We start from the raw sequence: 27,861 nt of genomic DNA on the forward strand, positions 1-27,861 counted from the left end.
TTAGTCATTAAAACAACTTACATTTCATATATTAATATATGCATTAAGATGTATAAATATATCTCAGTTAAGCTTCATAACGTTCCTGTGAGTTAGGCATGAGGATGTGGAGTAACAGTCCTCAATATCTATTCTTTACAGCTTCTGGTCAAGATGGTAGCATAGACCTGGCTGGTGTAGCTCAGTGGATTGAGTGTGGGCTGTGAACCAAAGGGTCGTGGTTGGATTCCCAGTCAGGGCACATGACGGGGTTGCGGGCCTGGTCCCCAGTGGGGGGCACGCAAGAGGCAACCACACATTGATGTTTCTCTCCCTCCCTTTTTTTCCTCTCCTCCTCTCTCTCTAGAAATAAAATCTTAAAATAAATAAAATATTTTTAAAAAAAAAGAAGTACAAATTGGTGGTTACAGAATCGTTGTGGGAATGTGAAGTAGAGCCTAACTAGGGAATATAGTCAGTAATATTTTTAAAATGTTCATTTTAGAAAGAAGGGAGGGGAGGGAGAAAGAGAGGGACAGAAACATTGATATGTGAGAGAAATATTGACCTGTCACTTTCCATATGCACCCTGACTGGGACTGAACCCACAACCCAGATGTGTGCCCTGACTAGGAATGGAACAGGAGACCTTTCAGTTTGCTGGACAACACCCTACCAACTGAGCCACAATAGCAGGACCTAATTAATAATATCTGATAACTATGTATGGTGTCAGATTTATCTGGATGATAGGTGTGAGATTTATCAGGATGATCACTTAGTAAGTATTTAATGTCTAATCAATGGGGTATACACCTGAAACTAATATAATAATTATGTTAACTGTAATTGAAAAATAAAAAAATGATTTCGGAAAGTACCTATTGTTGCCCTGGCTGGTGCAGCTCAGTGAATTAAGTACCACCCTGTGAACTGAAATGTCTCTGGTTTGATTCCCAGTCAGGGCATATGCCTGGCTGCAGGCCAGCCAGGTCCCCAGTTGGGGCATACAGGAGGCAACTGAATCTCTCACACATCAATGTTTCTCCCCTATTCTTTCTCCCTTCCTTCCTCTCTCTCTAAAAATAAATGCATAAAATCTTTTTTTTTTAAAGAATGACACTATTAAAAAAAAACTACTCTTTTTCATCTTCTGCTACTCTTTAAGAGACAGCCCTTTTCATCTCTTTTAGCAGACTCTTGGCATTTACTTCTATATTTCTAATCAACAAGCTTATATTGCTACTTCTTAGTTTTTCAGTTTTAAGCATAATGTTTCACTCATTTGTTTTATCTCTGTGTTAATGTTTACAAGAATCAAGGTATCTAAGAACTGGATGAGACTTCAGATCCTCCAGTAACCCAAACTCAAAAAACATCATGGGCCCAATAAGGAGCAGTGTGGACTGTGGCAAACTGGAAGGCTATGCCCATCTAAAGTCATTCAATTCTGTTTTTAGCTCCTTTCTGATACAGACAAATGTATCAGAGATTTGCAAATATGAACCATATTTGGATCCTGATTCATACAAACATAAAAGTTTATAGAAATTGAATAGTTGCAAATTGAGCACTAACTAAAATTTTGATGCTAAAGCAATGTTACTCTTTTAGATGTGATGATAATGAGGGTATGGTCATGGTTAAAATGATATGTATAGGATTAGCTACAAAATAAGATGGAAGGGGTAGGGGATAATAAAAAACAAGGTGAGCTTTGAGTTGCTAATTATTGAGAATGGGTTTGGGGTACATGGAAGTTCATTATTTGAGCCTCTTTGCTTTTATGTAATTTAGAAAAATTTTATAATAAATATTAAAAGTTACATAGTTCAGAACCTGGTCATCTTAGCATAGGAGAATTAGAATGAGAAGGAAAGAAATCCAGAAAGGCTAGAACAAAAGCACTTCTATTACCTGTATTGCTTAAACATTGTCACCAGACCCTTAATAGTATATTCACTTAAAAGATGTTTATTTGGTTTCTTTTTAAAAATTTCTTATTATACACGCTCATTTATCTAGTGTATTCTGTTAAATGTTCATTTGTGTACTCATTAAATATTTATTTCTGTTTTTTTTAATTTATTTATTGAGAGAGAAACATTGTTTTGTTGTTCCACTTATTTATACATTTATTGTTGGCTTCTTGTAAGTACCCTAACTGGAGATCGAACCAGTAACCTTGGCATTTTGGAACAAGGCTCCAACCAACTGAGCAACCCTGTCAGGGCTCAGCCTTGTCATTTTAGAGGAGAAGAAACTAAAGCACGGTGTGATTATGATTTGACCATGGTCACACAGCTTATTCGTGGGGAAAGCTAGAACTCAGGTCTCCTGATTCTATATCTCTTGTTTCTTATGAGAAAATTGCCCAACCGACTTAAATAAGAAAAAAGGATTATGGTTTTGCCTGACAGTTTTCTGTTTCTTAACCTTAGTTCTTTGTTTTTAGAATACTGGCTAGAGGTTTGGCTTCTCTATTTTTATAAGGTGATAGGGATAAAAGATTCAGCCTTAAAGTGTGCTGAAAATCCAGGCCTAGGGATGGTTGTATTTCTTAGAATGATAAGGAACTACAGAGCTTAGGCAAGTTATAAGCATAAAACTTTAGATGAGGCAGGACTGGAGAAATGAACCCCTTGGTTCTCTTTGATCCACAGTGAGATTTCACTCCCACTGAAAACTATTTCTGTGTGTGGACTTTAATTTTTTTTAAAATGGGTTTTTGTGTTTGTTTGTTTGTTTGTTTGTTTGACTCCAAAGTACTAAGCCAGTAGCATAGATACACAGACTTGCCAACTGTGATGAATGTGTTGCTAAGTAGCTGTGACAGAGCCTTGGTAAAATACTTTGCTATAGAGCTGTGACTACATTTTGCTACCAGGTTAAGTTGGGGAGTAAGGATTTGGGCAGATTTTTAAAAATATATGTTTTATTTACATGTTTAATTTAAAAGCCTAATAAACTTGATCTGACTTTCAGAGAGTTACTGCTGTACTGGCAAAGATGCATGTAGTAAACATCAGTTGAAGGAAGAGGATTTATAGAAAGTACCAGAAGATAGTAGAAAAAGTCTTGTAGATAGATGTTAATAGTCGTTTCCCCATACCAACTTATTCTCCTATTTTTGCCTTCCTACCATGTACCTGTATGTTTATATATTTTCTAAGACCAAACAGAGGCAGGAGGGAAGGAAATGATCTTACATAATTCCTTTCAGCAGAGAATTTGAGTTCTTTTAGACTTTAGTTCAATAACCCTTTTGAAGCAGACCCTGTTTTTCCAGTCACTTGTCAAGTGTCATAGAACTTAGGCTTTTATGTATTTTTCTTTCAGGTGTCAAAAATTATGCAAAATACCATTTTGAAATTGATACAGATACCTGGAATGAAAGAGTTGGAACTAGCAATTTTTAGGATACATTCTAGATATTGACTAGTAAAAGTTTTGTCCTTACCTATGCCTAGGGACTGTTCTAGACTAGAAGATGGATAGATTCCATACCTGAGTCTTCATTCTTTTTTTTTTTTAAGATTTTTTTTTCTCTTTAGAGGGTAAGGGAAGGAGAGAGGGAGAGAAATATCAATGTATGGTTGCCTCTCTTGCATCCCCTACTGGGAGCTGGCCTGCAACCCAGGCTTATACCCTGACTGGGAATCAAACTGTGATTCTTTGGTTCACAGGTCTGCTCTCAATCCATTTAGCTACACCAGCCAGGGCTTCATTCTTATTTTTTAAAAAATAAATAGAAAATTAAAGCTATTGGCTATCTCTGTATTTTATTTATAGATTCAGCCATACTATTTAGTATATTATACAATGACATCGATTCTATTTTTAGGAACGTATTTGTCTCTTAAGCTAGAATATATGTTCCTTGTATTTAGGGGCCATGCCTTTTATGTCTTTCAGAGCTTAATAAACACTGACTTGTGTATTTAGTAGGTATTTTGTTTGGCATGATTTTATTGGTTCTATTCAATATAGGATGAGATAATATTATTCTGTGTCAGGAACTTTACATATATCATCTCATTTAATCCTTCCAAGAATATTTCAACATAATATGATCCTTACTTCATAGAAGAAGAAACTAAGGTTTCAAAAAGTTAAGAACTTACGTAAGGTCTCATAGTTAATAAGTGGCGAACTGGGATTCTAAACCTAGGCCTGTTTCACTGATGATAGCTCATGCTCTTACCTCCATGTCATGCTCCCCTTAGAGCTTTGAAATCATTGCTAGAAGTCTTTTTATTTATTTACTTATTTATTTTTACAGAGAGGGGAAGAGAGGGAGAAAGACAGTGAGAAAAACATCAGTGTGTGGTTGCTTCTTGCGTACCCCCTACTGGGGGCCTGCCCTGCAACCCAGGCATATGCCCTGACCGGGAATTGAACTGGCACTCAGCCTACTGAGATCTCAGGCCAGCACTCAGCCTACCGAGCCATACCAGCCAAGGCTAGAAGGCTAGAAGTCTTGACGAACTATTCTCAGCCTCCTTGACGAACTATTCGTCAGAAGTCTTTGACAAACTATTCTCAGCCTCCTTTTTTTGGTAAACATGAAACTCACTTATTCTGTTGTTCTAAAAGATCTCCCTACATGTTTAAATCAGCATTATGGGCTTCTCTTCTGAGAGCCTCAGCTAATAGGGGACATTATAGCATAGTACTTAAAAGTATGGATTCTAGAGCCACACTCTAGAGCTGGACTTAAATACTGTCCTCACCTTGGTGACCTTCAGTAGGTTACTTAACCTTTATGAACCTCAGCTACCTTATCTGTAAAATGAGGACATTATGGAATACTACCATAAGAGAGCAATAAGGAAGAATAAACTGTTGATACACATAAGAGCTTAGATGAATCTTGAAGTCATCATGCCAAGTGAATGGTTTCATTATTTAGCAACTGGAAGGGCAAAACTATGGAGACAAGGAACATATTATGTTTGCCAGGGATTAGAGGTGGGGACAAGGTGTGCTACAAAAAAGGGCAATTGAGGGAATGTTTGAATTGATGGAACTGTTCTGTATCCTCATAGTGGTGGTGGTTACATGACTTTATTTATATGTTAAAACTAATAACAAAGTACACCAAGAAAAGAAGGAAGTCAATTTATTGTACGTTCACTTTAGAAAATAAATTAAGAGTAAAAATATGGGGAAATGGAGATAGTAATAAAACCTTTAAGATCATTGTGAAAATTATAAATAAGATAATGTATCTAAAGTGTTTATCACAGTACCTGATATGTAGTGTATGACTAAATGATTGTTTTATTGTTATTTTTATAATTAAAAGTATGATACTAAATTTAGTGACATTCATTGAAAGGACGATGGAATAAACTGTCATACCATCTGCATAGATACAGTTAATATACAGTGAGGACAATGAGTAACCATGAGTCAGATGGATTATGTGTTTTCACATGACTCAGCAAGGGACTTGAGGGCTTCTGGTTAGGTCTGGTATTTCTGGAGTGTCTTGCAGCTGGCTTCTTTTCGAGCTGTGTGTACAGTTCCCTTGATATTATTCTTCAACAAAATAGCTTTGGTTTTGGAAGCCATGGCTCCTTTCTCTGGCTTCACATTTGATCTGAAATTTTGATTGAGCAAACTGATCAAAGAAGGATCTGGAAGTGGTTCTCATACTTGGAAGATGGTAATTGGTTTCTATAACAGCTGTGTCTTCTAGAGATACTTCCCCCCACCAGCCATTCTCTGGATTAGACACTGACAGTAGCAGGGCAACCATTATTCAGGAGCTAAAGGAAAAAAAAGTTAAAGTCACAGTGGCATTGTAGTTGTACTACAGTGAAAAAGAGGCTCTAAAATGAATCCTTGACCTTTCCATCATATAAGTTGGTTGTCTTGTACAAGTGCTCAGACCCTGAATCAAAACAGGTTGAATTGATTCTGACCTCACAGCCCCTGTTAAAGGAGTTACTTACTAGTCTTACTAGCACTTACTGGTCTGTGAATTATATTAATTTTAACTAATGACACTGGAATTCAGGAAAGAGGAAAAATGGGGTTCTTGGTATAGAACTTTGGTTTAGGAATGACTTACCTTTTTCCTAATTTCTTTACAGCATGGACACTAAATTTCAAGCAAAGCTTTATTATTTGATTTGTTTCTTTCATAGCTTTTCTTTCTTATATATATGTGGCTAAGTCATTTATTGCTATAAGGAACATTACTTTTTTCTTGATTGTGAGGAGTCAATGCCAGTGTGACTAGTCTGTTGATTTGCAATGGGTTTTGGCTTTTAGTTTCCTGGGAGTTATGGTGAGTGGTTAGTTAGAACAGTGGTGTAAAATATAAGAGGACTTCCGGCTAAGATGGAGGTATAGGTAGACACACTGTGCCTCCTCGCACAACCAAAAGAAGGACAACAAAAATTTAGAAAGAAAAATATAACCAGTACTGACAGAAAATTGAACTGTGCGGAAGTCTGACAACCAAGGAGTTAAAATAGACACATTCATTTAGACCAATAGGAGAGGTGGAGTCTGGTGGCCAGGCAGAGAGGGGTCTCAGCAAAAAAAGCATCTACTGGTGAACCCCAGGCACAGGGTTGCAGTGGGTGGACCCAGCAAGGCAGCGGATTGTGGAGCAGGGAACGGCACACAAGGTGGCTGCTGGACCAGGTGGTCCCACATTTGCACGCAGATAAACCAGGCAAAACTGGGTAGCAGGACAGACCGCACAATCCAGGGTTCCAGCGTGGAGAAATAAAGCCTCAAACCTCTGATTGAAAACACCTGTGGGGGTTGAGGCAGCAGCAGGAGAAACTCCCAGCCTCACAGGAGAATTCCTTGGAGAGACCCACAGGGTCCTAGAACATACACAAGCCCACCCACACGGAAATCAGCACCAGAAGGGCCCCCTTTGCTTGGGGGAAGCGGCAGAGGGGACTGAAATCCAGCAGAGAGTGGAGCAAGCACCATTGTTCCCTCTCAGACCCCGCCCCCACATACAGTGTCACAACCCAGTGACTGGGTTGCCCCTCCCTGGTGAACACCTAAGGCTCTGCCCCTCACTACATAACAGGTGTGCCAAAGCAAAAAAAAAAAAAAAAAAAAAAGGCCCAAATGAAAGAACATATCAAAGCCCCAGAACAAATTACAACAAAGCATCAAAGAGATTGCCAACCTATCAGATGGACAGGTCAAAACTCTGGTAATCAGGATGCTCACAGAATTGGTTGAATTTGATGAAAAGCAAATTAGATGAAAAAAATGAAGGCTACACTAACTGAAATAAAGGAAAATGTACAGGGAACCAATAATGATGGGAAGGAAACTGGGGCTCAAATCAATGGTTTGAACCAAAAGGAAGAAAGAAACAACCAATCAGAAAAGAATGAAGAAACAAGAATTCAAAAAAATGAGGAGAGGCTTAGGAACCTCCAGGACACCTTTAAATGTTCCAACATCCAATTTATAGGGGTACCAGAAGGGGAAGAGGAAGAGCAACAAATGGAAAACTTACTTGAACAAATAATGGAGAAGTTCTCCAATCTGGCAAAGGAAACAGATTTCCAGGAAGTCCAGGAAGCTCAGAGAGTCCCAAAGAAGTTGGACCCAGGAAGAAACACACCAAGGCACATCATCATTACATTACCCAAGATTAAAATGAAGGAGAGAATCCTAGAAGCAGCAAGAGATAAGGGGACAGTCACCTACAAAGGAGTTCCCATCAGACTGTCAGCTGATTTCTCAAAAGAGACCTTGCAGGCAAGAAGAGGCTGGAAAGAGGTATTCCAAGTCATGAAAGGCAAGGACCTACATCCAAGATTGCTCTATCCAGCAAAGCTTTCATTTAGAATGCAAGGGCAGATAAAGTTCTTCTCAGATAAGGTCAAGTTAAAGGAGTTCATCGTCACCAAGCCCTTATTATATGAAATGTTAAAAGGACTTACCTAAGAAAAAGAAGATAAAAAAGATGAACAGTGAAAGGACAGCAAACTCACAGTTATTAAGAACCACACCTAAAATAAAAGCAAACTAAGAGGACAGCTAGATCAGGAGTAGAATTATAGAAATGAAGATCATATGGAGGGTTAGCAACAGGGGAGTGGGAGAAGGAGAAGGGGGGAGAAGATACAGAAAATAAGTAGCATAGATGGTAGGTAGAAAATAGATAGGAGGGATGGCAAGAATAATATGGGAAATATAGAATCTAAAGAACTTGGGACTCATGGTCATAAACTAAAGGGGGGATGGTGGGGGAGGGGATGTGCAGGGTGGAGGGAAATGAAGGGGGAAATAGAACAACTGTAATGGCATAATTAATAAAATATATTTTAAAAAATAAAATAAAATAAAATATAAGAAGATCAGCAGTTTTAAAAATCATGTTTAATTGCACATCTCTGAATATACTAAAAAAATTTAATCATATACTTTAAAGGGATGAATTATATGGAATGTGAATTATATCTTAATAAAGTTGTTACCAAAAAATGGCATACCAAAAAATCATTATACTGATCTGTGACCTCTTAATGGAAGGATTTGGACTGAGAACTTCTTAAAATGGTCCCTGGCTGGGTAGCTCCTTTGGTTAGAGCATCATCCCAATATGCCAAGGTTGTGGGTTCAGTCCCCATTCAGGGCATATACAAGAATCAACAAATGAATGCATAAATAAGTAGAACAACAAGTCCATATCACTCTCTATCTCCCTCCCTCCCTTCCTCCCCCTTCTACTCACTCTAAAAAAAATCATTAAAAAGGAACTTTTCAAAATGGGACTATTTTCAAAATGGGACTAAAGTCTTAGTGTTCTGAGATCATCTCAAATGTTGGATTATGGAATATTAAATGACTTTTCTGAACAGCTCTTCCACTTTGTCTATTAAGGAAATAACCATTCAGGTAATCGTGGCGTAGACGTTGGTAATTTTGTAAGGGTCCAGGAGTATAAGGAACGTTATTTAATTTAAAGGAGTAATTCTCAACTGGGTGATTTTGCCTCCCAAGGGAAATCTGACAATATCTCAAGGCATTTTTGGTTGTCAACACTGAGGAGAGAGGTGTGCTGCTGTTAAATAACGGAGAGAGGTCAAGGTGGAATGCTGCTAAACATCCTACAGTGCACAGAATATTATCTGGCTCAAACTATTATTAGCACCAAGGCTGAAAAACCCTGGTATAAAATTAGCACTTATGTTTTCTTCTGAGTTTTGTAGTTTGAGCTCTTACATTTAATTTAGGTCTTTGATCCATTTTGAGTTAATTTTTGTATATGGTGTGAGGTAGGGGTCCAAATTCATTGTTTTGCATGTGGATATCTCATAAAAAAGACTATCCTGTATTTATAGAATGGTCTTCACATGTTTGTCAAAATCAGTTGACCATATATGACTCTGGTGTAAAATGATTTTGGTATCTATCATATTTTTGCTAGAAAATCCTTATGCAGCCTTCCTAAAGTCATAGATAATCTTGATGACTCTGTTTTGCTTCAGCTGTCTGATTTAACCCATGGTGCTGCTATACCTGAATGAGAACAGGTTAAGGATTATGGTGTCTCTAAGCTTCCTCCTCTGATATATTCAGGCAACTCGTACCGTACAGCTGCAGGGTTCCCCAGGTTAAGGTGTAACATTAAAATTGGGAAGAGCACTAATGATCATTTGACCTAATTCTCTATCACATACTCTGAATTCTATCTAACATTATTTTTTAAAAGATTTTATTCATTCATTCATTCATTCATTATTTATTTATTTATTTTAAAATATGGAATGTGTCATGGAATTTTTGAGTCATCCTTGCGCAGGGGCCATGCTAATCTTCTCTGTATCGTTCCAATTTTAGTATATGTGCTGCTGAAGCGAGCACTATTCATTCATTTTTAGAGACGGGAAGAGGGAGAGAAAGAGAGGGAGAGAAACATCAGTGTGTGAGAGATATATCAATCGGTTGCCTATTGCATGCCCCCATCTGGGGACCTGGACTGCAACCCTGGCATGTGCCCTGGTTGGGAATTGAAGCAGTGACCTTTCAGTTCTCAGGCCAGCACTCAGTCCGCTGAGCCACACAAGCCAGGGCTGTCTAACATTATTACTGTTTATGACACATTTTTATATACAAAGCAAGTACCCTCTCAGTACTTAGCTGTTTCAGATTATTTTTAGCTATTCTTATCTGAATGTTTTATATACATTATTTTATTTAATTCTGAGGCAAGCCTATGAGTTATGGTTATTATTATTTTTATTTTTTGAGTTATGGTTATTAAAATCTCTATTTTACAGATGTGGAAACTGAGGCTAAGAGAAGTTTATTTGCCATGGTTGCACCAGAACTAGAATTTCAATATACATCTTTTTGACTCCACAGCTACTGCCTTTAGAGAGCATATAATGAAGTCTCCATAGTCACATAAAATTGACTATGGAGACTATTAGTTCTTCTAATGGGAATAAAATAACTACAAAAACATGTGCAGATAGAAAAATGGAATATGAGATTTAAATTTAAGACAATATATGCCAAGAGGGAAAATGTAAACTATATATGAGTCATTAACCTTTTATAGGGAAAGGGAGTGTAGACCGTTCTCTGAATACACTGACTTCTGATTTGATCTGTTGCTAAAGAGGTCCTTACAATAGTGGACTTTGTCCTACAGGATTTGAAAACAAAATTGTAGCATGCCAACACCTTAAGTACCCTGTGAGGTTCTGGTTGCAGCATCTGAGAGAGATCTGAAAAATATTCAGAGAAGGGTAAAGTAAAATGTAAAAGGAATTCCTATGTCTTAGAATATTAGAATTCTGGAACATAACCTTTTAAAAAAATGATTGACACTAACCAGCAGTTTATTAGGACTCCTGCCCAGCTCACACAGGAGAGTAGGATTGGTCAGGGAGCACTGAGAAATGGGCACAGAGAGCAAGGTGAGAGGCAGGCAGGTCTACCTGGCCAGGGACACCCTGGACACTGTGGTAGGTGCAGGGTCCTGTCCAGGGAGGACACAGCTGTTGGTATCCTCAGGAGCAGCCAGCCCCTTGAACCTTTTATTTCCTTAAGGGCACCTCCTTTGGGTCCCAGTAGGCCTTTCCAGGCTGTCATTGACGATGATCAGGTCAAACAGGCCGAGCTCTTGCTGCTTTCCAAGTCTGCTGGGGCAGCGGCCAGCCGCTTGGCCAGGCTCTTCTCTGTCTTCATGTTCTGCTGCCACATCCTCTGCCCCAGGACTTGCAGTGAAGGTAACTGCACAAAGATGGGCCTCAGATCAGTTTACTTTATGTTAAGCACTCCCACGTTCTACTGCATTACCTCCCTGGTCACAAAGTAAAATAGTAATCGTTGCTATTCTCCTTTTTTGGACCTTGGGTCCTTTGTGGTATGGGACACACTGAGCCTGAAGATGCTGCTATGCTCTTGCAGGAGTCTCTTGAGCAGGGTACTCTCTTCCTAGGCCAAGAAGGTCCACTCAGTATGATAGGCCTTGGTCCTGACATCCCTTGGGGAGAAATGTCAGGCTGCTTCCCCTCTATGCCCCTCTGTATCCTTCAGGTCCACAATGGCATCCAACATGAAGTCCACAGGCTGTGGGGTTTTACAAGCTCTCTGGACCTTTTGGTGCCAGGAGAATTGCCTCGTATTTTGAGAACTGGTACAGAGGTACCAGCTTTTAATATGATGTCCAATGGGGTGTAGCCAGTAGGTTCCGCAGCCTGCGGGAGTGAGGGGAGAGGCAGGCAGAGCCAGTGCTGCACCAGCCCACTTCTGCTCGCAGGGCCTATATCTGTGCCTGGAACAAAATGTTGATATAGGAATTAAGTATAAGAAAAAGTTTCTCCTTGTGTAGTTGTAAGGAAATTTATAAAATTTTATACAGTAGATTGATTTTAAAAAGATTGAAACCAGACATCCTGATCTGTGGTCTTGGAATGGGATTCATGGGCTTAATAGATACCCTGAAATTATATGTGAAATTGTGTGTATGGGGCCTGTTCAGAAAATATCCAGCCACATGCTATGAAAAATAGAGACATTTGTTGAAGAAGATACAAGATGCAAGAAACATGGTACATAGGACAATGATACCTCAGTCCCCTTCAAAGTAGGCGCCTTGGGATCTCATACAGTTCTCCCAATCACCATGAGCTGCCCCATTGTATTTTCCTGAATCTCACTGATGGTCTGAAATCTCTTCCCTTTCAAAGGTGATTTTAGTTTTGGAGAAAACCAGAAGTCACAGTGCACCAAAACTAGGTTATAGGGGGGCTGAGTCACCTGGGTGATTTGATGTTTTGTCAAAAAAACTCTGCATGAGATGTGATGTATGAGAGGGCACATTGTCATAATGAAGCTGCCAGTCACCAGTTGCCCATAGCTGCAGACTTCTGAATCATCTGAATAGTTTCCATGGAGGAATGTTCAAGCTTAACATAAAATTTAATGCAGATTCATTGCTCTATTCAGTTGATCATTTTGAATGTGACAGCCACACAGTACACATGCTTGGTCAATGGCGTTTACCTCCCCCACTGACTAGTACAGTGAAGTTGTCATTGTTCACACATGCACATTCTAGTCCATTCTCCTTGGCTGCCAAGTTACACTGATGTGCAAACTGTTCTTGTTATATTAACAATGGCTGGACTTTTTCTGGACAGACCTCATATGCATACACACTTTTCTGGGGAGAAGATTCATGTTTCATCAGCATCTCAAAGGGATCATTACATTCTACATTTGAAAACTCTGAACTTGGGCAAGTAACTTTACCTTTTTGTAAAATAAAGTAAAATGGTGGAGCTATCCTGTTATCCTTAGTTTCTTTCCATCCTTGGTGTTAAGATTTCCTTTTCTCTATGAATTGGCATTCTTGGTTTCACGTGCCTGAGAAAGTGTTAGCTTTAAATTCAGTCACCTTAGTGAAATAGTATTAAGAGGTACCACTGCACTTCTAATTATGAACAGTATTTCTTTCCTAGCTTTAGAAGTTGAAGTCCTTTCAACCATGTTTCTCTTCTAAAGGTCACTTCAATAAGTTTTTATTTAATGTCTTCTGTATGCCAGACACTTTTGGGTGCTTTGTGGAATACAAAGATAATCACATTCAATGAGCGTCATGTACTATTCTGGACAGATAAAGAGTAAAAGGTGAGCATTCCTGCAGAAAGGATGGAGGTAGGACAATGCAAGGTGTGAGCAAGAGCAAGGAATCCAGTGAGAATGAAAGGTAGTAGGTATGTTGGGTTCATGTTATAGAGAGCCTTAACTGCCAACAGAGGGAAAAGCCCCTAGGTATAATGAAAAGAGACCTAGGAAATCTGAAGACTTGAAATGCAGATTGGCCTTTGTCATAATTATGTGTGTGATCTTGAGTAAGTGACTTAACCTCTCTCTTGACTTTAGTTTCAATACATACAGTCACAAAATTCACTAAAAAAGTCAGCCTCATGGTATTTTTCTAAAATTCTGTTATTCTTTTTAATTCAGTTAGAAGTGGGAAATAATTGAAGATTTTTGAGCATGGTACTTTTTATCAGCAGAATTACTACTGTTTCACTACTTGGAGGCTCCTGTTAATGCTCCTTCTTCCACTGTTGTGTGATTGCTCTGGAGGTCCTGTCACTTTAGATAGTTCTTGATGTGGTCAAGGAGTTGGCTATCATTATCATTATTAGTTTACATTATCAAGAACATAGGAATTACCTGGTGTTTGTTCTTGAATTAGATCTGAGGCTAGTCTTGTTTCCTCATGTTATCAGTCACTGACCTGAGAGCTAGACCAAATGTCTAGAGTGTAGGCAGCAGGTAAGTGCTGACATTTTGATGGTCACATCATATTTCAGGGATCTATGAGAAGGCCTGTAATGACCATGGAAAGTCAGCCAAGAATCTCCTTGCCATGGACAAATGGGAGTAGTTACTAAATTTAGCTGACATTAAGCTGCAAATTATTTTGAAAGGTGGAAAAGGATTCTATTCAGAGGCTATCTAGAATTTCCATTTACTAATCAGGCCTGTGTGCTGTAGGGACTTTCATCCCAGGAAAGTATTGCTTTCTATCTTCCTCTTTCCCCACACTTTGTCCCTGTTATATTGGGAAGATGATTTGTAGCTCTTATTAGGACCTGGCACTTTAGTGCTTCCTGCTATTCTTAGATGTCAAGGGGCTTAGGATGATAGAATCAGAAGTTGGAACTGCTGGTTAGAAATCGGAATATGAGCTTATTTGGACTTAAGTTTTATCCAGAGAATGATAGAGATATGTATGAAGTACAGTACACTCCTGATTTTTGAGAGGAATGTTTCTAGCAATATTCACAAATCACCAAACTCGGCAAACAAACAAAAAATCTCTATAAGAACTTATATGATCAATAAGGGCAGGTTTTCCCAACAGAAAAATGGACAGACTTGAATAGGTACCTCACAAATGAGTATATCTGAATAGTCAATAAACATAAGAAAAGGTGCTCAACTTCATTAGTTGTTAGAGAAATTCAAAGCCGCAATGGAATACTATACACATAGAGTAGAATGACTAAAATGAACTGATACCCTTATACTCAGTAAGCCAGCAATTCCATATCTAGAGATATACACAACAGGAATTTATACATACATTCACCAAAAGATGTGTATAGGAATGTTGATAGCAGTACTAGTCATAAAAGTCAAAAAAGAGGAACTATCTAAATGTGCCTCAGAAAAAAAATGGATAAGTGAAATGTTGCATAGCCTCACAATGGAATACTACACAGCAAGTAGAATTGAGTGAGCTACAACATATTGTAACACAAATGAAATTTTTTAGAGTAATATCGAGCAAAGGGAGCCAAACACATAGGAGTCCACACTACATGATACCATTTATATATTAAGTGCTTTTCACTGATTATGTAAGGCAAATCAGTGGTATTAAAAGTCAAGATAATGGTTACCTTTGGAGGGATTGTGACAGGAAGAAGTCATGATAGGAATTTCTAGGTGCTGGTAATGTTCTGGGTGCTGCTGGTTAAGTTTGTAAAAATTCATTGAGCTGTATATTTAATGATGTTATGTATGTTAACAGTTTCTTAAAATGTGGAGGATAGGCTTAAATTTATAGCTGCTGAGCAGTTTTTCAGGCTTACTCATAAGCTAAATAATTTACTGGTACAAATTAGCCTCAGTGCAGTATTCAAACTTTTGTCTCAGAAAAGTTATTGATTGCAATTGATCTTGGATCTTCAGAGCCCCTCTTAGTAGTTGAAATTGTAAATATTAAGTCTTTGGATGCAAAGGTATATATTATTTTGGTCATCAGTACTGATAAGATGGGCTTTGGGGAACGTAATATAAGATCACTAAAATGAAATGGCAAGAGGTGGTCTACTATTTCCCCTGATAATACCGACTCTTCCCCACTGTCAGAGTCAGGCTCCAGAGGCTGTAAATAGGAAGTTTGCTCTTTCTCTTTAGGCAGTTCAGTTTGTGGCTTTCTTAGCTTTGCCTCATTATCCTCCTTTGTAAGATGTTGCTTGCCCGCCTTCCTGGCTGCTTCCATGGCAGCTCTGGGGCACTATATTTATTTAAGTTAGGCTGCCATTTTTAATTTTTTTGAGAATTTTTGGTCTTTCTAGTTATGATTTTTATGTGTCCTTGTTTGTGGATCTGGAACTTAGTTACTAGTTTTAGAGTGAAAGGTAAGATATATTTTGTTCTCCTGAATTTTTTCCCTATTCTAGATCTGCAGTTATAAAGCTTTAATCAGAAGCTAATTTAGTGGTGCTGGGTTAGTCTTAGAAATTGCCTTCAATTCAAGTTTCGTTTATTCTGTGTTTCTGCATTATAGACAAATCTTATTTTATGATTCTTGGTTTACATTTGTATAATTTAGGAAAATATGACAACCTATATTTTAGATACATATATATTTATAGAAATATATATACACACACATATATATTTTTTGTTGGGCTTAAAGAGTTGTGTTGGATATTGTGAAATTGGAAAGGGGCCATGTGGATAGTTACAGGATTTAGGCAAATTTGTAGTTGACAGAAGTGGTGAATTGAAAAAGTGTTAGGGTACACGTGTTTGTTATTCAAGTCTGGTCTATTACTATGTGTAATGTCAGTAAAAAAAGTGTCAGTAGCTCAAAAAGGCAAAAGCATCCTGACAGACTGGAAAAAGTTGTTACTGGTGTTCTGTTGACCAAAAGTAGGCTATATTTTCAAACTAGCTTCCTGAGATGAAATTGAAGTCATACATCTGCCCTGCTTTTTCTTCTTAGCCCTGATTTTAGTTTTTAAAATCTTCCCTATTAAATATTATATTAGCATTGAATATTTCAAAGTCAGCTATGCTTGTATTGATTGAAATTCCTGTTAATCTGTGTTAGATTTCTGGTCTCTGTTAGGTCATTTCTACTACTGGCCTCCCCTAGAATAGAAGCATGCATACATGCTTGTATTCTGGTAAGTATAAGCACTAGAGTGTTTTCCTGGGACTGTTAGAAAACCTTGCAGTGGAATTAACCTAGGAGAGATTTGAGGTTTGCAGGTAACTGAGGAGGGGAGAGTTGGTCAGTTCGTGGCCTCTATACCAAGACTATTCTTTATCAGCTCCAAGCTGCAGGGGCTGGTAAATCAACCCCTTGAGGAAGGGGTTGATTTTCTATTTATTAGAAGTGACATGAGCAGTGGGGCAGTGGCAAAGAGGCCATGTTGCTCTTACTAAATATACATCTCTGACAGTTGGATAATAGGTTCCAGGAAGTTCAGTGGAAAATTAAAACAAAGCAACATTTATAGCTGACTGAACTTGAAAAGCCATTTTGGTGTTGAATGGCAAATATGTAGACTTCAGCATTCCTGGAGCCTGATGCATCCTGCTGGATGGTCCCGTTCCTGTGTACATGATGGCCTGGGGACTCAGCAGCATGCACGGTGCTCTTTTTTAGAGCATTTTGAGGAAAGAAAGTTTGCTGCTGGTTTCAGAAGTCCCCTTCCCATAGATTTTTGCAACATAAGTTCCTTATGTCTGGGGAGCATCTTTCCTCTAATGGTTTGAGGACTTCTTTGTTAGAAGGACAGGAATGTCTCTCTGGCAAGGGACAGAGGAGCTCTTAAGTACTATAAATACTCCTAGTCTTTCTTTATTGGGGCTGCAGCTCTCACTCAGCCAGGGGTGTCCAACCTGCAGGCTGCACATGGCCCAGGATGGCTATGAATGTGGCCCAATACAAAATTGTAAATTTACTTTCAACATTGCTTAGTTTTATCACTAAGTTTTATTACTTAAATGTGTACATTTTCTATATTAATGTTCACAAACTTGGGACCTGCTTGATGATTTTAAAAGATTATTGAAAGGGGCCCTGGCTGGTGTAGCTCAGTGGATTAAGTGCAGGCCTGAGAACCAGAGGATCGCAGTTCGATTCCCAGTCAGGACACATGCGTGGGTTGCAGGCCAATTCCCAGCAGGGGACTCATGAGTGGCAACCATACATTGATCTTTCTCTCCCTCTCTCCTTCCCTTCCCCTCTAAAGATAAATAAATAAAATCTTAAAAAAAAGATTATTGAAAGGGCTGCTGCATAATTAGGGTTATTATGTGAAGACTTTTTTGCATATCTGTGGTGACAGATATCACAAAAATTATGCACAGACCTTTTTTTTTCTCATCAGTTTTTGTTAGTGTTTGTGTATTTAATGTGTTGCCCAAGACAGCTCTTCTTCTTCCAGGGAGGCCCAGAGATGCCAAAATATTTGACAGCCCTATGTCTAAGCAGATTGCTATGATGTATAGATGGGATCTTAGTATGGTAACACTTCTGATTAATGTCCCTAGCTGTCACAAGGCCACTGGCTTGAGCCTTAAGTTGAGCTGATTGGCTGAAAAGAGAGCTTTGGACTCTATATGTGGGGCAGTTATTTTCTTGGAACCAGAAGGGGTCTTGCAGGGATAGGAAGGTAAAGAAATGGTACAGGGTATGTAGGTAGAGGGAAACAGTTGAGCCTTTTGCAATTACCACGAAGAGTTCCTGCATATACCCATCTTTTTCTCCAGGATGGTGTCCTGTTGCTATTCTGAATGGAACTCAGGAGCTTTAATTTGGTTAGGGTGATAAAGCTCCTGTCATTTAACCCCATCAACCCCTTGGGAACTTCATGCTAACCAGCCTAGCTATCAGGAAAACATGAATTGTGAGTATGGGTCTAATTTTCTTCTGTTCCCACTCAATGAACTGTCTTTGTTGTCTGTAGAATAAACAATTCCTGTGCCCTGTGAATTTCTCCAAGTTGAACTACACCAGTGGAACTGAGAATTGAGTTTATAGGTTCCCTAGTTTATCAGGGCATTTTCCCAGCAAATGAGTTTTCTCCCCTTGCATCTGAACTGGGAAACAAATCCAGCCTTAATAATTCCCTCAGCTCCTCCTATACTTAATGAAGAGCTTGAGTGGACCCCACTTTTAGACCTGGTTCCTTGTTATGGTGGAATGTTTATAAACTTAGAAAATGTTAAATCTCTTTCTGCCCCTATTCTACTGTGGGGTTGAGGCATAATACATTTAATGGGTCTCTTCCCTTCTCAGCTGTAGTCATGGCAGCTCTGTGCTTGGATTGCTTAGCAAGCGTTTATAAACCTGATAACCTGGCACCAATCCTTTGGTTCACTTATATTTTAATGTTATTGAAGTTTGGCTTTTAGTTCATAGAGACCTAACTATTTTAGTTGGCAATTGTATGCATTGTGAGAGAATCTTAGTGGCTGATCCACTTGCCTATGCAGTTTAAAGGGTCTTTAACTGGAGTAAAACCATTCTTTTGGCAATCTTCAACTGTGAATCTGTGATGCAACAAGATAGATACACCTGTTTCTCTTTGGTTTCTCTAGAAGAAACAACTGTGCTCATGGTGTTTTCCTCAAGTTTCTGCAGTCTCTGAGAAAGAAAGAGGTTTCCAGTGAGTTGAGTTTAATTGTGGCCTATTGCTTTTTCCTAAGCTGGTTAAAGCAAAGATGTACCTTACCCTGTGGAGATCTGAGGCTTGGCTAGGCTCAGCTTGGTGGTCTCCTAATGGTGAAATTAGGGACAAGGCACAAGGAAATGTAGGTTCCTATTATGTCCTATGGATATAGTTCTTCCTAGTCAGTGCTTACTTTGTCAGGACCAAGAAAGTAGTTCTGAATGTGTACTCCAGAGGCTTACACAGGAGTAGCAAGCTGTGGATGCTAATGAAGAGGAATTGGGCTGTTAGGCAAAGGAAAGATTTCATGACTTGAAAGCAGGCATCTTGTATTGTGGAGACCAAGTTATTTTCTTACTTTGTAGAAGAGACACTACACCAAGAAACTTCATATTCTCCTGAGTACACACAAGTCCAAAGTGCAGTTCGTAGATTTATGAGGTGTGGGCCCTTACGTGTCAGAAAACAAAATTGGCCACTGTGTGGTCTGGTAAAATTCTTGTGCCATGTCAGTGGTGTGGTTTACAGGAGAAGATGGAGAGGGCTGGCTGCCCTCCCTTGCTGGGGCTCAGCTGCCCCAAATACTTGTGATATTATGGGTTATTTATGAGGTCGTCTGGGCTGGGATTCTCTACCCTACACTCTGGTAGGTGAAGATTTTCAGGTCGAATGTAGAAGCCCTCATTAATCTTCCTGGTCTTGTTGAGGATTTCTTGCCAGCCGCAGCTCCTGTTGGAGAACGAACTGGCCTTTTCCACTGAATTGCAATGGCTCAGATTAGTATTAATCCTTTTAATGCTGGAGTTCATGATATAGTCATTAGGTGACTTGGAACTAATCCTGTCCACCTAACTAGTGTGATTTATTAAATACACATGGAGATCGAGTCTGAATACAGCCAGGCAGAATCAGCAGCAAATAAATACCTCTGTGTATTTATATTAATGCTGGTTGATTGGGACACAATTCCAGGCTGGGCTGGGGAGAAAAAAGGGCGAAAGGAGGCAGAGCTCTCTGATCAACAGCATTTCCCCACTCCTGGCCTTTACATGGTAGAATTTATAAAAACTTTAAAGACATATGCCCAAACTAAGGAGGAAGAATTTTCTTAAACATGTCAATTATTTGAATGACTTTCTTTCTTTAGGTTTTAAAATAACTATTGAAATAAAACTTTCTCCATGACTAAACTTGATTAGATTCTTTTGAGTTCTTAATCAGTAGATACCTGAAGCAGGACACTTGGCACACTGGTCTGTCTCCTCTCCTGGCTTCAGGGCTTAAATTTTTCTTTTTGAAAGGGTCAAGGAGGTAGAGCAGCCAAGCCTGCCATACAACAGTTCTCTTCTTTGATATAGTTGCCCAAGCTAGCAAAGCATAATTTCTTTTGTAAAGAATTGAAGTTTATTGTTTTCCTTTCTCAGATCTCCTTTTCCTCTCCCTCTTTGTTCTTTTAGCAGACATGGCATTGATATGAAAAGCATCTACCTAGCTGGCTTCGCTTAATCAGACAACTCTGACATTTGTAAAACCTCTCATTAACATTTTCCCCAAAGAGCACAAAATGGCCTCCCCTCCTCCTCCCCTCCCAGTACAGCAACCTCAAAGTTTAGGTTGCTTTCCATCTTCATTGGCAGCCTGTTCTCAGATGTTGCTTCTGTAAATTTTCACTCTTGGCCAACAGCTAGTGGTCACATATGGGGGGACCTTCTGTTTGGATGCTACCCAATTCCTTGTAAACATTACTTTTTATGACTTTTTCCTGGAAATGACAAGAAATCTTTGATAGGGAAATTGGGGAATGGATTTCTTTAGTACTTCCCTCTGACTGTGACCTTTTTCAAGTAATTCCAAAGTATTGGTTGAACAATACTATGTCCATGGTCCTCAACTAGACGCTATTAATACAAAACCAAAGCTTTGTCCCTCTCTATCTTCCAGGAGCTGACGGACTACAGCTGGTTATCCCATAAACCAGAATCCTAAACTAAACTAAAGCAACAGCACTCTAGAAACAGCAGCACTCTAGAAGTACCAAGAAGGAAGAGATTAATTCTGGTAGAAAGAAATCAAGGATGGTTTTTGCTGAAACTGAGAAAGTGAATTGTGAGAAAACCAGGCATAGATTCTTGGGATGATCTTGGTTTTCTTACTACCTTCAAAGCACACACCTTGTATACCCTGAACCAATCAATGGATGAGAACTAACCCAGAATTGGGATTTGGACGTATCATGGTGGCAGTAGTGCTTGCTACTTTAGTGTAAGGTAGGCATTGGTAATCTTTATTGCTTGTACTCCTCAGTTTTCTTTGTCATTCCTTTTTTGTACTTTCTTTCTTTCTTTTTTTTCCTTTAAAAAAAAAGATTTTATTTTCAGAGAGAGGGGAAGGGAGGGAGAAAGAAGGAGAGACACATCAGTGTGTGAGACAAACTTTGATTGGTTGCTTCATACACACCCCCAACTGGGGACCTGGCCCACAACCTAGGCATGTGCCCTGATTGGGAATCGAACCAATGACCCTTCAGTTTGCAGGCCAGCACTCAATCCACTGAGCCATACCAACCAGGGCTCCATTTTATTTTAAAGTGACATTCCAATTTAGATCCAAATGAGGAAGAACAGTTTTCTTTTGTCAGTCATATTATGTTTAGAACATACTGTTGAGAGGCTCTACTCCAGTTTTTGACTGAGTATAGTTTAGGTAAGGACATGGCCTACTTATATTTCTTGATAATTTCAGTTGTCCTCTTCCCCTTTCTTCATACTCTATTTCATCCCAGTATCAGTGACTATACAACAGTATTAGGAACAGAACCACCATTTAGATCCTATGTAAGCTACAGACTTAAAATTGTGCTTCAGTTAATAAGTAGGAATACTTGGCATGCCTAACAACTATAAATCATAGTCATTAATTTCAGAGCTGTATAGACATTTCCAGTTTCCATCCTTTTAGATCAGCAATTTTCAACCTTTTTCACAAATTTTTTACAAGATTTTAATTTATTTTTGAGAGAGGGAAAGGGAGGGAGAGAAACATCGATGTGCGAGAGGTACATCGATTGGTTGCCTCTTACATGCCCCGATTGGGGACCTGTCCTGCAACCCAGATATGTGTCTTGACTGGGATAGTTGTGAGTTTGTTTTCTATCTCTTTGTTGAAGTTCTCACCAAGTTCATTTACTCTTCTTCTAAGTTCATTGAGCATCCTTATAACCAGTGTTTTGAACTCTGCATCTGGTAACTTCCTTGTCTTGATTTTATTTAGTGCTTTTTTTAAAGAATTAAGTAGAGCCACTACATCTTCTGGGCTTGGTGGAGTGGCTTTATATAGTGGTGTCCTGTAGGGCCCAGTGGTAGTCTCCTGGGTCATCGCAGCTGGGTACTACAAGCGTGTCGCCAATGTGGGTTGTGTGTACCTCACATAGTTGAGCCTTGATTGCTGTTGGCACTCAGTGGGAGGGACTCCTGGGAGTCTGTAGCCCTCTTTATGGGATACAAGGACCAGCCTCAACTACAGCTGAGGAGCTGCTGTGCAGAGGCTGACCCCACAGAGCAGGACTCGCTTCAATGGGGCTCTGGTGCCCAATGAGTTTGTCCCCTGAGAGTGTCACTAGTAGAGGTGATTGGGTGGTGCTCTGATGTGGTCTGAAGATGACCACTGGATGCACTGGCTCTTGTGCCTCCTGGGAGGTGTGTCATTTAAGCAGAGTCTCCTGAAGATCAGGCAGTTTCTTCCGCCATCCCAACCCCCAATGGTTTTCATAGCTAGATGTTATAGGGATATCTTCCTGGTGCTAAAACCCTGGCGGTCTGGAATAGGACTGGGATTGCTCACTCCCAAGGTATCCTCCCAATTTTTATCCACCACACGTGAATGTGGGACTGCCCATTCCAATACTACTTCTGTGTGCCATGCCATGTCTCCACACCTCTCTGCTCTTCTCTGTGTTTCCACCCTTCCTACCCATCTGGATGAATATGGCTTCTTTAATACCTTGGTTGTCAGACTTCCATACAGCTCAATTTTCTGACATTTCTGGGTCTAGTTGTAATTTTTTCTGTGGTTGTTTGAGGAGGCAAAGTGTGTTTACCTACACCTCCATCTTGATCAGAAATCTCTTTATCTTTAACTTTTGGATTTTAATATGATGTGTCTTGGTGTGGTCCTCTTTGTATCCATTTTTTTTTTTTTTGGCATTCCCTGTGCTTCCTGGGCTTGTACGTCAATTTCCTTCACCAAATTAGGCAAGTTTTCTTTCATTATCTAAGTTTTCAATTTCTTGCTATTTCTTTTCTTCTTCTAGCACCCCTATGATTCAAATGTTGGTATATTTGACATTGTCCCAGAGACTCCTTACTCTATCCTCACTTTTTTGGATTCCTTTTTCTTATTGTTGTTCTGTTTGAATGATTTTTTGTTTCTATCTTCCAAATTATTGATTTGATTTTTGGCTTCATCCACTCCACTGTTGATTCCCTGTAAATTTTTCTTCATTTCACTTACTGTAACCTTCATTTGTGCCTGGATCTTTTTTCAAAAATATGTTTTATTGATTATGCTATTACAGTTGTCCCATTTTCTCCCCTTCACTCCCCTCCACCCTGCACACCCCCTCCCATCCACATTCCCCTGCTTTAGTTCATGTCCATGTGTCTTACTTATAAGTTCGTTGGCTTCTACATTTCCCATACTATTCTTACCCTCCTCTTGTATATTTTCTATCTACCATTTATGTTACTTGTTCTCTGTACCTTTTCCCCCTCTCTCCCCTTCCCACTCCTCTGTTGATAACATTCCATGTGATCTCCACTTCTGTGGTTCTGTTCCTGTTCTAGTTGTTTGCTTGGTTTGTTTTAGGCATGGTCATTAATAATTGTGAGTTTGGTGTCATTTTACTGTACATATTTTTTCTTCTTTTTCTTAGATAAATCCCTTTAACATTTCCTATAATAAGGGCTTGGTGATGATGAACTTTAACTTGACCTTATCTGAGAAGCACTTTATCTGCCCTTGCATTCTAAATGAAAGCTTTGCTGGATAGAGCAATCTTGGATGTAGGTCCTTGCCTTTCATGACTTGAAAAGCCCCTTTCCAGCCCCTTTTTGCCTGTAAGGTCTCTTTTGAGAAATCAGCTGACAGTCTGATGGGAACTCCTTTGTAGGTGACTGTCCCCTTATCTCTTGCTGCTTCTAGGATTTTCTCCTTCATTTTAATCTTAGGTAATGTAATGATGATGTGCCTTGGTGTGTTCCCCCTTGGGTCCAACTTCTTTGGGCCTCTCTGAGCTTCCTGGACTCCTGGGAGTCTATTGCCTTTGCCATATTGGGGAAGTTCTCCTTTATTATTTGTTCAAATAAGTTTTCTATTTGTTGCTTTTCCTCTTCCCCTTCTGGTACCCCTATAAATTGGATGTCGGAATGTTTAAAGGTGTCCTGGAGGTTCCTAAGCCTCTCCTCATTTTTTTGAATTCTTGTTTCTTCATTCTTTTCTGATTGGTTGTTTCTTTCTTCCTTTTGGTTCAAACCATTGATTTGAGCCCCAGTTTCCTTCCCATCATTATTGGTTCCCTGTACATTTTCCTTTATTTCAGTTAGTGTAGCCTTCATTTTTTTCATCTAATTTGCTTTTCATCAAATTCAACCAATTCTGTGAGCATCCTGATTACCAGAGTTTTGACCTGTCCATCTGATAGGTTGGCAATCTCTTTGATGCTTTGTTGTATTTGTTCTGGGGCTTTGATATGTTCTTTCATTTGGGCCTTTTTTTTTTTTTTTTTTTTTGCCTTAGTGCACCTGTTATGTAGTGAGGGGCAGAGCCTTAGGTGTTCACCAGGGAGGGGCAACCCAGTCACTGGGTTGTGACACTGTATGTGGGGGCGGGGTCTGAGAGGGAACAATGGTGCTTGCTCCACTCTCTGCTGGATTTCAGTCCCCTCTGCCGCTTCCCCCAAGCAAAGGGGGCCCTTCTGGTGCTGATTTCCGTGTGGGTGGGCTTGTGTATGTTCTAGGACCCTGTGGGTCTCTCCAAGGAATTCTCCTGTGAGGCTGGGAGTTTCTCCTGCTGCTGCCTCAACCCCCACAGGTGTTTTCAATCAGAGGTTTGAGGCTTTATTTCTCCACGCTGGAACCCTGGATTGTGCGGTCTGTCCTGCTACCCAGTTTTGCCTGGTTTATCTGCGTGCAAATGTGGGACCACCTGGTCCAGCAGCCACCTTGTGTGCCATTCCCTGCTCCACAATCCGCTGCCTTGCTGGGTCCACCCACTGCAACCCTGTGTCTGGGGTTCACCAGTAGATGCTTTTTTTGCTGAGACCCCTCTCTGCCTGGCCACCAGACTCCACCTCTCCTATTGGTCTAGATGAATGTGTCTATTTTAACTCCTTGGTTGTCAGATTTTCACACAGTTCAATTTTCTGTCAGTTCTGGCTGTTTTTTGTTTTTTAAATTTTTGTTGTCCTTCTTTTGGTTGTGCGAGGAGGCACAGTGTGTTTACCTACCCCTCCATCTTGGCCCAAAGTCCCTACCTGGATCTTTATTATGCTGTTGAAGTACACAATGAGTTTCTTGAACATCCTTATAACCAGTGTTTTGAACTCTACATCTTATAGATTGCTTATCTCCATTTTGTTTGGTTCTCTTTCTGGAATTTTGTTCTGTTCTTTTATTTGGCCCACATTTCTCTGTCTTCTCATTTTGACATCCTTCCTGTGTTTGTTTCTATGTGTTAGTAGAGTCGCTTTGACTCCCTTTTTAAAAAAAAAAAATGTTTATTGTTGTTCAGTTACAGTTGTCCCCATTTTTCCCACATTACTCTCCCCTGCCTTACCCCCCGACATTTAATCCTCCCCCCCGCCCCATTGTCTTTGTCCATGGGTCCTTCATATGTGTTCCTGACTTGACTCTTAAACTCCTTCTTAGCAGCATGGCCTGTTGTAGGTAAGTGTACCTGTAATTTGAACGGGCCAGAGCCTTCGGTAACCATCAGGGTGGGACAACCCAGGTAAACCAGGTTGATGGAGTCTCAGATATGGTTGCTATTCTGTGGCTCTGTGTGGGACAGGGCTCAGAAGAGGGCAATGGCTGCTGCCTGGCCTCTGGTGTTTTGCGTCTGGGGAAGCTGTCCCCCAGCACTCACCCTCATGCCAGACACTTCATGTCTTCACCATATGCTATTGGTGCCCTTCTAGCTGCTGCCCTGGTGCTAGAGCCCTGAGGGAGTGAGTCTATGTAAGTCCTGAGACCCTTGTAGGCCCTTTAGGAGGAGTGCCTGAGAGTCCCACAGTTTTTTATATCGCCCCAACCCCCACTGGTTTTTACAGCCAGAAGTTATGAGGACTTAGCTTCCTGGCACTGGAACCTTGAGCTGGGTGGTCTGGCGTGGGGCTGGGATTCCTCACTTCTGAGGTGTCCCTCCCAATTTTTAATTCCCATTGGGATTTTGATTCCAAAACATAAGTTAATACAGAAAGAATTGACATCTTTATAATGTATTTGGCCTCACTTTCCAGAACATGTTACAGCTTCTTCATTTATTCAAGACTTTTTTTGTGATGCTAGTAAAATTTCGTTTTTCTTTCCTCCATTTATGTGCCATAAATTCCTTAGGTTGATTGTTAAACATTAAAAAATTTCAATTGCTAATGGAATGGGATTTCCCCCCATTATAAATTTCCTTTATTTTCATAAAACTGGGTTGATTCTCCTGTATCCCTATAATGTAGTGTATGTTATACGACCAGTACAAAAGAACTACTAGTTACGTTTTCAACAAATGCCAGCCTTTTCAGTTACCTATTGCTATATAACAAACCATTTCCAAACCTTGTTGTGCCTTAAAACAACCATCTTAATATGTCTCACAATTCTTGGCTGACTGGGGCTCATCTGGCCAGTTTTTCTAAAGGTCTTACTTGGGGTCTCTCCTATGGTTGTAGCCAACTGTGTCTGTGGCTTGGATGTCTGGCACCTTGTAGCTTCCTTTGAGGTGATGCCTGTATCTCCAGGGCTTGTCTTTATGACCTCTTTCCCTGATAGAGTAGTTTAGATTTTGTAGGTGGCAGTACAGACCTACAATCTGGGTGTGGAAGTTACTTTATTTACATTGTATCTGTTAAGGCAGTCACAGGCCACATTCGAGGGGAGCAAACATAAGCTCCACCTCAAGGGTGGCATTGTGTGGGACTGTCTCTGGAGACTAATTATCATGATGGCTTTTGTTCATTTGTCCTTCTTCCTTTTCTTCCTTCTTCCTTTTCTTCCTTCTTTTAAACCAGCTAGCTACAGTAGACTCTTAGATTCCCACAAGCATCTTTTATCCAGTCAACTTCTAGTACCAAATCACTGTATTCATTGTTATAAGCAGGAGTCTGGTTGAAGGGTGGTAGCAGAGGTTTAAAAAAACAACAAACCCAATAGACCCTAATGTTTCCACCTTCCAATTTGTTGTCCTGGACAGAAATACAGAGTTCACTTGAGCACGAAATACCAGACAAGAGGTAATTGTAAATTGGCTTTGTTCTGAACTCTGCCTACTCTCCAGGAAGGACAGCCTTCCCCTTCCTCCCCAGCAGAAGTCCAGTCCCTTCCATTGTGGTTCGTCAAAGTATTCTCTCCTATGCTGGTCCAAGTAGAAATAAGAAAGTGTTGTTCCTTTTCTTTTTCCACATAATACTTCTTCCTGCCCTGTGTTTATTAACCTCTGGCTTAAATATGTACCAAGCAAAGATGTATAGTCAGTCATCCTGCCCTTCTCCCCATCAGCTTAGTCTGAAGGAAGGCAGCAGGTGATGGAATGCATAAAGGATGGGGGGGCAGGGTACCGGAGGGGGAAAGAATCTTTTCTCACACACTATGGATGTTGCTTAACAGAACGAGTGTGAAATTTAGTCAGAGCCACAGCATGTGTTTCGATTTTCCAGGGAATTTCCTCTTCT

At 39.9% G+C, this 27,861-nt stretch overlaps 1 protein-coding gene and 1 non-coding gene across 11 annotated transcripts in view; one reads left to right on the top strand and one right to left on the bottom strand.

The window, feature by feature from the left end:
• GBF1 (golgi brefeldin A resistant guanine nucleotide exchange factor 1) overlaps positions 1 to 27,861 on the top strand; it is a 125,086-nt gene that overhangs the window by 45,731 nt on the left and 51,494 nt on the right. The gene's annotated exons all lie outside the window — the stretch shown is intronic.
• Positions 9,733 to 9,840, bottom strand: LOC119059716 (U6 spliceosomal RNA). Its single transcript, XR_005084449.2, has one exon. It is a non-coding gene; the product is annotated as a U6 spliceosomal RNA (small nuclear RNA).

The sequence above is a fragment of the Artibeus jamaicensis genome, unplaced genomic scaffold (assembly GCF_021234435.1).
Source record: "Artibeus jamaicensis isolate MK-2021 breed Jamaican fruit bat unplaced genomic scaffold, CSHL_Jam_final contig_490, whole genome shotgun sequence".
In the NCBI taxonomy this organism is placed as follows: domain Eukaryota; kingdom Metazoa; phylum Chordata; class Mammalia; order Chiroptera; family Phyllostomidae; genus Artibeus; species Artibeus jamaicensis.